The following is a 12,846-nucleotide window of genomic DNA, read 5'->3' on the forward strand; positions in this document are numbered from 1 at the left end:
ATATTGTTTCATATTTTGTCATGTCGGGGCCTTTTATAACTGATTATACATAATTGGTTTGGTCATTATTGAAGGCTTAACGAATAACTGTAATGAGACCTAAAATTTCTAACATCCACATAATGTTGTCTCTGGTTGATAGTGGTCTCATTTGGCAATGACACCAGGTTTCCTTTTTTTGATTTTGTTTAGATGTATTACTATCTGGTAAATTCACCAATGAATTCGAGATGGGGATACTTTGAAAATCGCATGTATAAGACGTACAAAGTGACTATACAGACATTTTTAAAATACAACCTGATTACAGAGTGTTATTTGAACAACTTTCATCTATGTCCAATGTTATTGATTGTTTTTTAAATTTTAAACTTATAAGAACACGAACTTTATATAATATCTCTAGTCCAAAACCAGGGAACATCCGCCTTATATATTGGCATTTAGAGATACTATGAAAATTTTCAATGCACGTATTTTGCCAGTTAGGCAGTGTTATTTTGATCATGTATATTCGGAGTAACAGATCCAGTGAGTTATAATTTATAATCATATATCAAAACGATGCTGTGATTGGAATTCTCTATCTTAAAAGCAACATTTTTTTTTATCAAAGTGAAAGGTGACAAAATTTGTTTTGTGTCAATGTGCCTGCCACTTGAAAAAAAGAAGTTATACGCATAGATATAAAAATAAATATTTATTGATATGCTTTCCTTTTACATTTACGCCTCGGAACTGTTGCAAACATTCTAGCTGGGGCACCACTTCCTTCATATAATTTCAGAGCAGGTACAAAAATGGTTGCACCACGACATGGAACATTATCTAAGTTAGCCACAGCTTCAAGTGCTAGTACCGAATCACGGAATATGCGTTCATGAACCGGAAATCTTTGCGGTTGACTTCTAAGATCAGGTGAGGGTGTATCTGTCCCAATAGCTTTGACGCGTCTGTTAGAAAGAAGCCAATCAGCTGCCTCAACAGTCCAAGCTGGGAATAGAAAGCTAGATGGATCTGAGATATTATTAGTATTAAATACTCTATTCGCGTATGGATATCTTGTTGACCACCCGTTGTTCATTATTACAAAGGCACCACAAGGTATTCTACCATATCGAGCCTCCCAGTCTAGTAGATCTTGTATTGTTAGTCCATATCCAGGGTTCATTGCAACTTTCCTTTTCACATTTATTATGACAGCTGGCCCTATTAGATTTTCAATACGAACTTCATGTATGCGCGCTCTGTTTCTATTCATATGTCCAGGAGCGTCAACATGTGTCAGTGTATGTTCAGACAAACCAAAGTAGTTGTACTCTAGCCTACAATAAGAAAATGTAAAGAAATATCCTTGAGAACAAAAAATAATATCCATGTTTTGCATTGATTGACATACCTCTAATATTTTGTTTCAAATAACTATCGTTAGCTATTTTTTAGACGTCAAATCATATAACCCATTATTTTCCGATGCCTATTGTTGCATGCATAGTGTTGCATAAGTATCCACATGAATCCATCGTACACAATTATTTATGGTAATTTAAAGACCTCTGATTATATAATGAATAATTTTAAAGTAGAACGAATAAAATAAAGTCATTGAAAAGGAGAAAAAAAATATTTTACAGATATTACGAAATTGTTAAAACATGTTAAGGTAATTCCACTCATATCGTGGTTAAATAGAATATAGATACAAAGGGCAAATTATTTGTTCATACCTTTCATAAATTTTCAAATAAGACTAAATTGAGGACAAATACACAGTACTGTAGTGAAATCTTGTTAACAAATCATGTCATTGGAAAGGGGGAAAATCCATCAGGCGAAAAAACGTTATGCAAATGTATGCTGTAAATATATGCCGTACCCATATTTTGACTATGTTATTTATTTTGTCTGCTTAGTTCACGCATTATTGTAAATATAACCGAATTTGATGAGACTGTCGTACAAAGTGAGAGGATTAGCTCTATAAAACCAGGTTTAATCAACCATTTTCTACAATTTTAAAGTGCCTTTACCATATCAGGAATATGACAGTTGTTGTTCATTCGATTTTGATGTGTTTTGTCGTTTGATTTTTCCATGTGATTAGGGACTTTCGGATTTAATTTCCGTCTGAGTTCAGTATTTTTGTGATTTTACTTTTTATGACAATTAAAAAAAAATCAGCAGCAAATAGTAATGAGAGGTGAAAAATTAGAATTGCACATAAGTACAAAAAAAAAAGTAGGTCGAAGAAAGATATGAAAAGAAAAAAATTTTTGAAAACCTTCACAAAAAATAATAGAGATAGAAAATGTGACTGATCTTAAAATTAATTGTGCATACCAAATTTGTGCACGTCTGCTGAATCCTCTAGTCAATATTGTAAAGTTCCATGGAGGTTGATCTGGAAATTTAACCTCCATCGGTCCAATAGTATGAGTCAAATCTATGACATGAAAATCAAGATCGCATTCATTACAGGCATAAGTAACAGCGATCACAAACAAGGCTTTCACAAACAACATTCTACAAATAGACAAGAATAAACCACATCATTTATAATCATATTGAAATTTCCCGTTTTTTATTTATTGTTCTACTCTCGAGTAACATGGGGTACTAGCCAAGACAAATTTAACTAAATCTATACTATTTGACGATACAAACGATATAACGAGTTACGATGAAGAAAGTTCTGAATGATTTAAGATAACATAACAGTTTAAAAGCGTCTTCATTTGTGCGTCGTAGCTGGTAATGATGACAGATGCTGTAAAAGTTAGTAAGTTAGTTTTACTTACATGTACAATAGTTGCTAATACGACACCAACTACAGATATCTGAGCACACAACCGTACAATTTAAGAATGCTTTCGTTTATAACTCGTTTTATATAGATGGTACGTTAAATATTACGCTAAAAGTATATGCATGGTCAGATGATGTAACACATGTTAAATACAGTTTCAGTGGTTAAACAAGATATTTTTTCAAATTAAATTTTGTTCTAAAAAGTGCAACTCGTACAAATGTAGGACTACTTATCAATTCATATACAAAAATAGTATGTTTCTTTGTAACATATTGTAATTTACTGTAACATAACACACGTATTGACTTTAATCTTTCTAAAAATAGTTCTTTAAAATTTACGAAAAAATGTCAATCCATCAAATTAAACATATTGTGTCAATCCCTTTTGTTCAAGGTTTCCCAGTTGATATTTTCAATATTATAAGAACTGTTTAAGGTGTCCCCATCATTGTTATTACTATTATAAGAACTAGACACAGGCATTTGAATTTTATCATACTAGAAATGAGGTCGGTAATCAATTCAAGAAAGGAATTTCTTTGTTTTTTAAAGAATATCTGTACAATATATACTGGACTCGTCTCACTGCTTACAAAAAACATTGTTATTATCAACATACATTATTATTTAGAACCAATAATCCACAGCTTTCACAATAAGGTACATTACCAATTGGTGTTGATAAAACTTTGTCATAAAATTTATGACTGACATTTTTGCAACAACCACACATACATAAAACTGTCTTCAGATATATACATGTATATTCTAATGGTGTGGAGATGGGGAGTGCGGTCAAAATGGATAGACTGTGAGATGAGGCCCGTGAAATACAGATATAGATAAAGGAAGATGTGGTGGTATGCACAAATTAAAGTGAAGGAGTATTGCCATAAATTCAATTCAATGCTGTTTGTTTCATATATATTGAACTCAGAATTATGCATAGCAAATGATTTTCTTGTCAGAAATACTCATTGTTGGGAGAGATACCTTTCAGTGGTCATCCATGAAAAAAAGCATTTGTGCATACTTATGATATAAGTGGTTGTCCAGTTCAACCATTTTGCTAATTTTCAGTTGAACATTTTCTCTTGATTTCCAATGCCTGAGTGAAAGGGATGCCATTGGAGTAGTGTTTGGAATAGAAACTTTTTACCATGACTGATGTGGTTCTAATTCATTAATGCATAGACAAGACTCTCATGTCCTAGTTGAAAGTCAAAGGATTCAGTTAAATTAGGGGCATTAAGGACTTAATTTGGCCCAAGAAAATAAAATGTTTGATAACCATTTCAAATTGACACATAATGTTTAGAAATGCATCGGGTCAAGAAATATAAATGAAAAACATAAAGATTTTTATCTGATGACGTCACAATTACGTCATAAAATGTACTGTTTTCACAAAACCGATGAAAAAATACAGAATTTATGCAGTTTTTTATCTTTATTTCCGTTGTGGAAACATCCTGCGCAGCCAAGAAACAACAAAATGATTCAACAGAAGCTTTATTATAACTATTGGCATAATCTCACCAAATATAAAGTTGTTTCTTGGGAGCGCACATACTTTTTCAATCTAAAATATACTTAAAATTTGATGAAAAAGCAAGGTAAATCACGAAATTTCACATAATGTGCAAATTAAGTCATGATTTGTTGCCATGGTAATTTGTTCGATGTCAAATTTGTTTTGTTTTCCTTAGTACCTTATACCTGAGTCAAATTTTCAGTTATTTAAGAATATGCATGATAACTTTTAAATTTGCAGTAATTTTTTGGCCAAATAAGGACCTTATTGCGCCTACTCCTTTGATCGAATCGTTGAAATATTAGTTCGAAAATATAGATAAAGGTTTTATCGAATCTTATAGAAATTAGCATTACTTCATATATTAAAACATTATATTACATTTTGTACTTTCAGGTTTAATAATTGCCAATCCCTCGAACACGCAAATGTTACATGCATTACATAATAAAATATAATAAATAAAAAACATTTTCATATAAATGTAAGTAAACGGTATTTGAATCAATGTTGTTTGATGCATTATATTCATGAAAGGATAACTTAAACTAGTTAGTTTTTTAATCACATGAGCTTCTTATACAGTGTGATCCATGGAAGGAAAGCAATCAAGTGATATGAATCAGTCACCTGTAATACCACTAACAATTTGTTATTGATTATTCAAAATCTAGTCCCAAACACAAAATGACAATACATAAACGAAAAATCAGACTACCTAAATACAAGATATAAAAGGCGATTCCTTATTTTCTTTAAACGATTTAAAGTCTCAACGTCCAGTAGATAATTATGTCATGTCTATTTGTCCTAATGTTGATATACACTAACAGTCCAAATCTATGAACCACGATTAAAATTCAGTGCACAAACTAATCTCCATGGAAATTCATAGGCCAATCATTACAAAATCGTATACCATATATTATTGTTCAAATCAAACTGAAATGATCACAAACTTTTACAAGTAAACAATGTGCAACTGTCTTTATCAGAATTTATTTAACAATTAAACCTAGTAAACGTTACGAACTCAATAGACTTTATAACTGAGGAGGCCTTGCCCAATAATCTCCAAGGAAAGGAAATATGCCAAAGCTACTCAAACTGTACGTTAATGTATGTCACATCAAATCTTTTATGGTAATATCCTATATAAAGAATATGAATTTCGACATTCATCTTAAAAGCTAACATTCCCTTTCAACAGACTTATTCAGAAGTGATATAACAGAAGTTACTGTGTATTATGTGTTTCTATCCTCGGTGTTCTTTCGAATGATTGTGCTGTGTTCCTGTTGAGCAGTGTTGTCATTCCAGCAGTAGTTTTTAACTTTGCCATATAAGCGGAAAAGTTTGCTAGCCATAATAGCAGTTTTTTTTTCGTAAAATGCCCTGTGCTAAAGCAGGACTATGCCAGTTGTTATCATATAGTCCGTTTCTATTTATGTTGACATTTGTTTTGTAGCAGTTCAGTGTTTCTGTTATTCTGTTGTTCTTCTCTTGTGTTTCTATCAATTATGAAAACTATTGCTCAAACGTTTTTTAATCCCTTAATCAAATTATTAAGTAAAATTTGCAATGGAGTAACTTCGAGCGAAACTTCGTTCAACGACATAGACCGTTAATTACTATGTAATGACTAGTTGTCACTCTTATTGAGGAGGCGGTTTTTCTATGATATCAATTCGGATAAATAACATTAACGGTACCAATTTTTTCTGCACCAGATGCGCATTTCGACAATAAATGTCTCTTCAGTGACGTTCGTGGCCAAAATATTTGAAATCCAAAACTTATATAAAAGATGAAGAGCTATAATCCAAAAGGTCCAAAAAGTATAGCCAAATTCGTGAAAGGAATCAGAGTTTTGCATGAGGGAGATACATTCCTTAATTTACAATAATTTCTAACATTTTGTAACAGCAAATTTTAATAACACAAAAAAATCCATATTTTCATGCCAGTACCGAAGTACTGGCTACTGGGCTGGTGATACCCTCGGGGACTAACAGTCCACCAGCAGGGGCATCGACCCAGTGGTAGTAATAACATTAACGGTACCAATTTTCCTGCACCAGATGCGCATTTCGACAATATTTGTCTCTTCGGTGATGCTCGTGGCCAAAATATTTGAAATCCAAAGCTTATATAAAAGATGAAGAGCTATAATTCAAAAGGTCCAAAAAGTATAGTCAAATCCGTGAAAGGAATCAGAGCTTTGCATGAGGGAGATACATTCCTTAATTTACAATAATATCTAACATTTTGTAACAGCAAATTTTAATTACACAAAAAATCCGTATTTTCATGCCAGTACCGAAGTAATGGCTACTGGGCTGATGATACCCTCGGGGACTAACAGTCCACCAAGCAGAGGCATCAACCCAGTGGTAGTAATAACATTAACGGTACCAATGTTCCTGCACCAGATGCGAAATCGAGATGCGCATTTTGACAATACATGTCTCTTCAGTGATGCTCGTGGCCAAAATATTTGAACATTCAATTAAAATTACAGTCTTCCTATGAAATTCGTATAAAATAAAGGCCAATAATGTGAAATGTTTAACCAGAATATTTACCGGCTATCAATATATAAAAAAAGAAAATGTGGTATGATTGCCAATGAGATAACTCTCCACAAGAGACCAAAATGCCACAGAAATTAACAACTATAGGTCACATAAGAATGAAATATAAAAATCTGTGAAAAAGGCTTAACTCATCAGATAGACAAAAATACAAGTGGACGTGACCGGGTACTTGTACATCCTAACAACAAAAAGACACTTGGTACAGATCAGATCAAGTCTGTATAAAGTTTAACAATTCAATAAACGATTTAACAATGATCTTACAATATTGAGTCCGGTGTTTACGATTAAAGTACGTATTCAAACTGAAAATAATTATTTAAGAAGCACATTAAACTCAAAATAAAGAAATACATGTAACTACCGATTTAGCGATTATTGTCTATTGTCTATTGTAAAGATTATCGATAATGCTAAATACTGTCTTTGACAGATAAACACGAAGTCCATTATCGGATGAGTACAAACACACATTTTAAACCAAAAGATAATTATGTGTAGGAAAATTTAAGCTAAAAATTACAATTAGAAGATATAAAGTCAAAAAGATTGACAATGAATATGGTCATGTTAATAGCAACGCACATTTGTCGGATACTGCTGAGCCTATGCGTTTAGAGGTTGCTTGAAATCTAAAATAGCCTGATATAATTGTATAACATTATACTCAGTCAATGTTTACAAGAGCTCTTCAAATGTTTCGGTTCTACATTCTTGGCTTTCAAATATTTGGCTTATGCGGTTTCTTGGCGTCGGTAGACTGAATAATTACGATTGTCATACATGGGTAGGCCTGCTACGGATGATTTCGACAACAAAAGCAAGAGTTTCATACACCATTGTATTGAAGAATCAATTTAGATTGAAGGCATAACAAGTTTTAGTTGGGATAACAACTGACAAATGGACATTTAACGAAATTTTGCGACTGGCTGACAAAAAATGCGAGTTAAGCACCTTGTGTTATATGAAGGTATATAGGGCGGAATCTGAGACAAGTGCCTTTGATTTCTGGTGAGTGTAATTACGGGGAAAAAAGCATGTCAATTTTTACTTTGAAAATATAAGTAATAAAGACATGTTAAACTGAACCATTTCATCAATCTAGTTAGTCAAAAAAGATCAATGAAACACCGGTAAACTCCAAAACATGATAATAAAATTTATTCGTTTACATAAAAGGCTCTTAAAGTATGCAACGTATACTTTTTTTGTATAAGATGTTTTATTGAACATGCAATGTCATAAATAAACACCTGAATAACATAATGAGCATAACCTGCAGCAATGAATATCGGGAAATAGTCACAAAAACATACAGACACGATTTATCATAGGTTACTGCAAAACAAACCTATTAAATTCAACTTTAACTAGTAAAAAGAAATGAATCAAAGAGGATTGCAAACAAACAAAATTTACAGTAAAAACAAGTCGGCTTTGAAAGTACGTCTCTCTATAAAAATTCGTAATGCCAACAACATAATTTCACAATATCTTCAAACCTGTTGTATATATGATTACACCATTCTGTCTTTAATTCTAATATGACGTGCTTCTTTCGCTTTGTGAATAAACCCATGCTCTACATACAATACAATTTGTCTGCACATGGGTATATTGACCACTGCAGAATAGTGATTTTATCAGAATGTCATGCATTTAATATATTTCATTAACTTAAAACACTTCCAAACTCTTAAACGTTGTTACTAATTCATTTGTTATGACTGTCATGTGTTGCACTTCGCAATTGACATATTTGACCTAAATTCAACAAAGCGTCCATGATGGCTGTTCATACTCCTCTAACTCAAACATCACATAGCCAGTCGTTTGCTTTTTGTTACAATAAAAAAGGGAGGTTAATGGAAGAGCCTACACAATCCCTCTACACTTATACACATCGGACATAGAAATTTCCTTTTATTGTCCTAATCAGGATCGAAATAATTGATACAATCTGGGTGTCTCATTGGCACTCATACCACATCTTCCTATATCTATTTATTATAGTTTTTACATGGGTAGGCATTATATTCGTGTTATTTTAGCCCTTACTACCGCTCGGGCAAAAATAATCATGAATTTTATCCCGACCCATGTTAAAACTACATTAAAGTATACCTTCTATCAATTATTTCTTAAATAAAATTGGATATCATGCGTTTATTAATCTTTATTCTAAAAATAATTTCGATTTTCTGATTAAAAAGGGTTTAAAAATGATAATATTGGCGGGAAATCCCAATCTACTCCAATTTCGAAAATTATTTCTTGGTTCAAGTCAGGTGACTTCCGGTTAAACGTGTATAGTTGATGAAGTAACTCCATCACAAGCTTCACTGGTTGAAAAAAGAGCGAAAGACCACCTCAATATTACTTCAAATGCCATCTTGGTAATTAATACAGCCAAGATTTTGGTAGTTTCGTCCTCAAGTATCTGGAATTTCGTGACCTTTGACATTTTGACAACACAATTGAACATATAAGCTTTAGACAAGGAAAACTTAACCGATATTTTAAAGTATCACAAAATATTTTCACAAATTACAAAATATATTTTGTATGAAATGTAATCAAAGTTCAGATATTAAAACATCAAAGTGACCTTTGAACTTTGTTTTAATATCTAGGTCGATGCTCATTGATTTAATATCAAAAGATCCCAGGTTTATATATATGTTTTGTTACGAAGTTATTTTACCAAACAACTAAATTTGAATATTTCAGGGTGGAAACTCAAATTAAAAAACACCAAAGCAAATTGTTATGGAGTAACGCTATCATTCTTTACGACAGACCAAAATGGCTGACGTGAAAGATACCCAATCTACTTGCTATATCTGATTAATGCTAGTTGATCGTGTGGTCTAGGACGCTGAAAATAGGGTTGGACGTGTTGCCACGATATCACAGAAGAAGGGCTCCGAAACCCGCTGAGAAAGTAAGCAAATTTGCAGATCTACTTTACGACGGAGACCGTTCGTCGTAGTTTATAGAAAAATACTTCAGCAAGTGACTGCTTTAAATGATGTTATCTCATTCTATTTATCTATCATTTAAATTAATATGTATTGATCTTGATTATGTAATGTGTCTTTCATGTATTAAAAGTAATGAGAGTGCCAAATTTATATTAAAACTTAATTTTGCTAAATTACTGTCATGTTCCTGACTTAGTACAGGCATTTTCCGATTTTTTTTTCTAGAGATTAAGTAATTGAATTATTGTATTAGCTTTAATCTAAAACAAGTGTAATACATAGTAGGAAAATAAAGTAGCAGACTTTGATACTTGTTAATTTTGTTTAACTGCTGATGCCACCATGAAGGGTATGGTCTTATCAATATTTCCAACAATTTTGAGGTTGTGTCAATAGCAAATTTATTTTCATAACAAAATCATATGGTATAGAGACATTACATCAATGCACAAAAGAAAATGAACTTACCTGAAGGCCAAGACATACGGTATTCTTTATAACCAAACATTTTCTATTCGGTGATAAGTTTGAACCATCACCTTGTAACTATACACGATTTCGTCAAAATACTAATTACTTGTCTTGTATGTAGGATACGAACCATTATTTGTTTTGTGAGCGCAAAGATAGTAATTATTCTACATTTCTTTCAAAATCATAACTTGATTGCAAAATGATTAAGTTGGTGGATGTCGTACGCATGTCAAAATTGTGGCAACATCGTGATAAAATACAATTTTGGTTAAATCAAATATAAAAAAGTAAAATAATAAAAATATAAATAAATAAAAGACTGAACCCCACCAACAGTTTTGTAAAATATCCAAACGGGAAGATTAAGTATGATTGCAGGATTAAAGCTCATCGATTTTAAATCAAAGGCCCCACGAAGTTATCCTACCCATAATGTAAAATCACAAAAATACTTAATTCCGAGTAAAATTCAAAAGGGAAAGTCACTTATCAAATGGCAGAAGGTTAAATATGATTGCTAATTGAAAAAACAACTACCAAAGACCACATGGCGTATATTTCAGAATATCCGAATCACCATACGACCTAAACCAATCAGCAAGATGACAACTTGTAGCAAAATATTATTTCCTAAATGGTTGCTGCTCATGTTAAAGTGTCAATGACAAGATCTCAAGATATATTGTCGTCTTACTTTTCATTTCATGAAAAAAATATGACAAAAATACAAACTCCAAGGCAAATTCAAAAAGAGGAAAACTATTAAAACTTAGTTTTCATACGCTATGAATCAAAGTGAGAAATAAGTACCATATTCCTGACTGGTACATGCATTTTACGAAAAAAAAATTGTTGTTTAAACCTTGTTTCATAGCTAGATAAACCTTTCACTAATATAACAGTCGTTATAAGACATAGTTAGACAAAATATAAAAAAAAAAGGTGTTTGACAGACTAATATGAACATATAACGATTTCTTTGTCAACATTTTTAAATGAAGTGAAAGTATATCGGTACTTTTATTTTATATACATAGTAAATGAGTATATTAAAGGGTTTTCTAATGATAAAAGGGAACAATAATTTATCAATAGTGAAAACTTGTTGCTGTTGTATTGACTCATATATGATATTAATTTTTTCAATCGGGGGCTTCGATATGATATTAGTGTTCTGGTTTTCATGTATTTCTTGGCCGCAACGCAATTCCATTGTCACTAAAGACAAATCACAATGAGGAATAGTGCAAAATTGACATTGTCGATGTGGTTGTAGTGTACTTTTATTCTATGTTTCTATGGTTAGCAAAGGCATTCATTAACAAAAATGATATTGTTAATAGCTAAAGATCTTATTTGTTAAATGTTACTATATTCTTCTTCAAATATGAATTTCGTGCATTATACAAAGTTTTAGAAATAAGCAAAATACCCACCTGTCACTTTCTCTAAAATAATTCAGTGTTTATTATTATTCAGGTTTGAATATTGGAAACAACTGTTGCCTAAATCAAAACATGTTTACTATTGTTCGCTGTGTTGAAGACCCATTGGTTGCCTTCAGCTATTTCTACCCTTTGGTCGGATTGTTGTCTCTTTGACACATTCCACAATTTAATTCTGTGCTTTTATTACTTTTAATTGTTACTGCTAACCTGTTTTGCATGCGAGTGATAAGTGTGAGCTCGTGTATCATACAGTGTCTATCTTTCCTTCGTCTTCATCGGTGAACATTTTGTAAATAATCATTCCCTGTTATTACTAGGTGGAATAACAACAGCTTGAGATGCAAAAAAGTGCAGAAATTCAGTTGCAGTTCAGCTACAGTTCAGTAGTCACAACACAAATATCCCTCTTTAGATATAGATTGGTTATTCGTTAGTTCCATAGCATTCAGTGGAAAATATTGCATGCATATTCAGGACGATTACAAATTAAGAATAAATACAATAGGCGAGTCGTGTAATAGAGGCCGTACGGAAAGAAGATTAGAAAATATCGAATGCGACTGGAAATTGAGGTGATATTAGATAGAAGAAGAAATTTTGATTTTCAAAAGGACACCTTCTGTAATCGAGCCATCGGTTGTAAAGTCCGCATTCTGACTGGATATGACTGCGTACTTGTACATCCCGCACAGCCAAAGAAACGTCCCACTTCGATAAGGATGTTACTGCCAGTCTGAAGAAAATCAAGTTCTAGTTCCGCGTTCCCGGAAACTCCATCGGATATATTCGTGACAAAATAGCTAGGTGGCAAATACAGAACAATTAGATGCAAATAATAAATCAGGTTACTTTACGTTTTGGTTTTTGCTAATTGTGGACGGTCACACATATATCTTTTTTGTCTATATTACCTCGACATGAGAGGATATGTTTATATTGTAATTCAAATTGTATTGAAAATGAAATGCACTTTCTTCTGGAATGCCCTCTTTACA

At 32.3% G+C, this 12,846-nt stretch overlaps 1 long non-coding RNA gene across 2 annotated transcripts; it reads right to left on the bottom strand.

Annotated features, from left to right (window-relative positions):
- Positions 1–689: 689 nt before the first annotated feature.
- LOC143070780 (uncharacterized) lies at positions 690–10,496 on the bottom strand. Of its 2 annotated transcripts, none has more exons than XR_012976698.1 (3): positions 10,398–10,496; positions 2,341–2,523; positions 690–1,325 (listed from the first exon to the last, which is right to left on the bottom strand). It is a non-coding gene; the product is annotated as an uncharacterized LOC143070780 (long non-coding RNA). The 2 variants fall into 2 exon arrangements; XR_012976699.1 differs by lacking the exon at positions 10,398–10,496 and adding an exon at positions 2,799–2,908.
- Positions 10,497–12,846: the final 2,350 nt, after the last annotated feature.

Source organism: Mytilus galloprovincialis, chromosome 4 (genome assembly GCF_965363235.1).
Source record: "Mytilus galloprovincialis chromosome 4, xbMytGall1.hap1.1, whole genome shotgun sequence".
Taxonomy (NCBI): domain Eukaryota; kingdom Metazoa; phylum Mollusca; class Bivalvia; order Mytilida; family Mytilidae; genus Mytilus; species Mytilus galloprovincialis.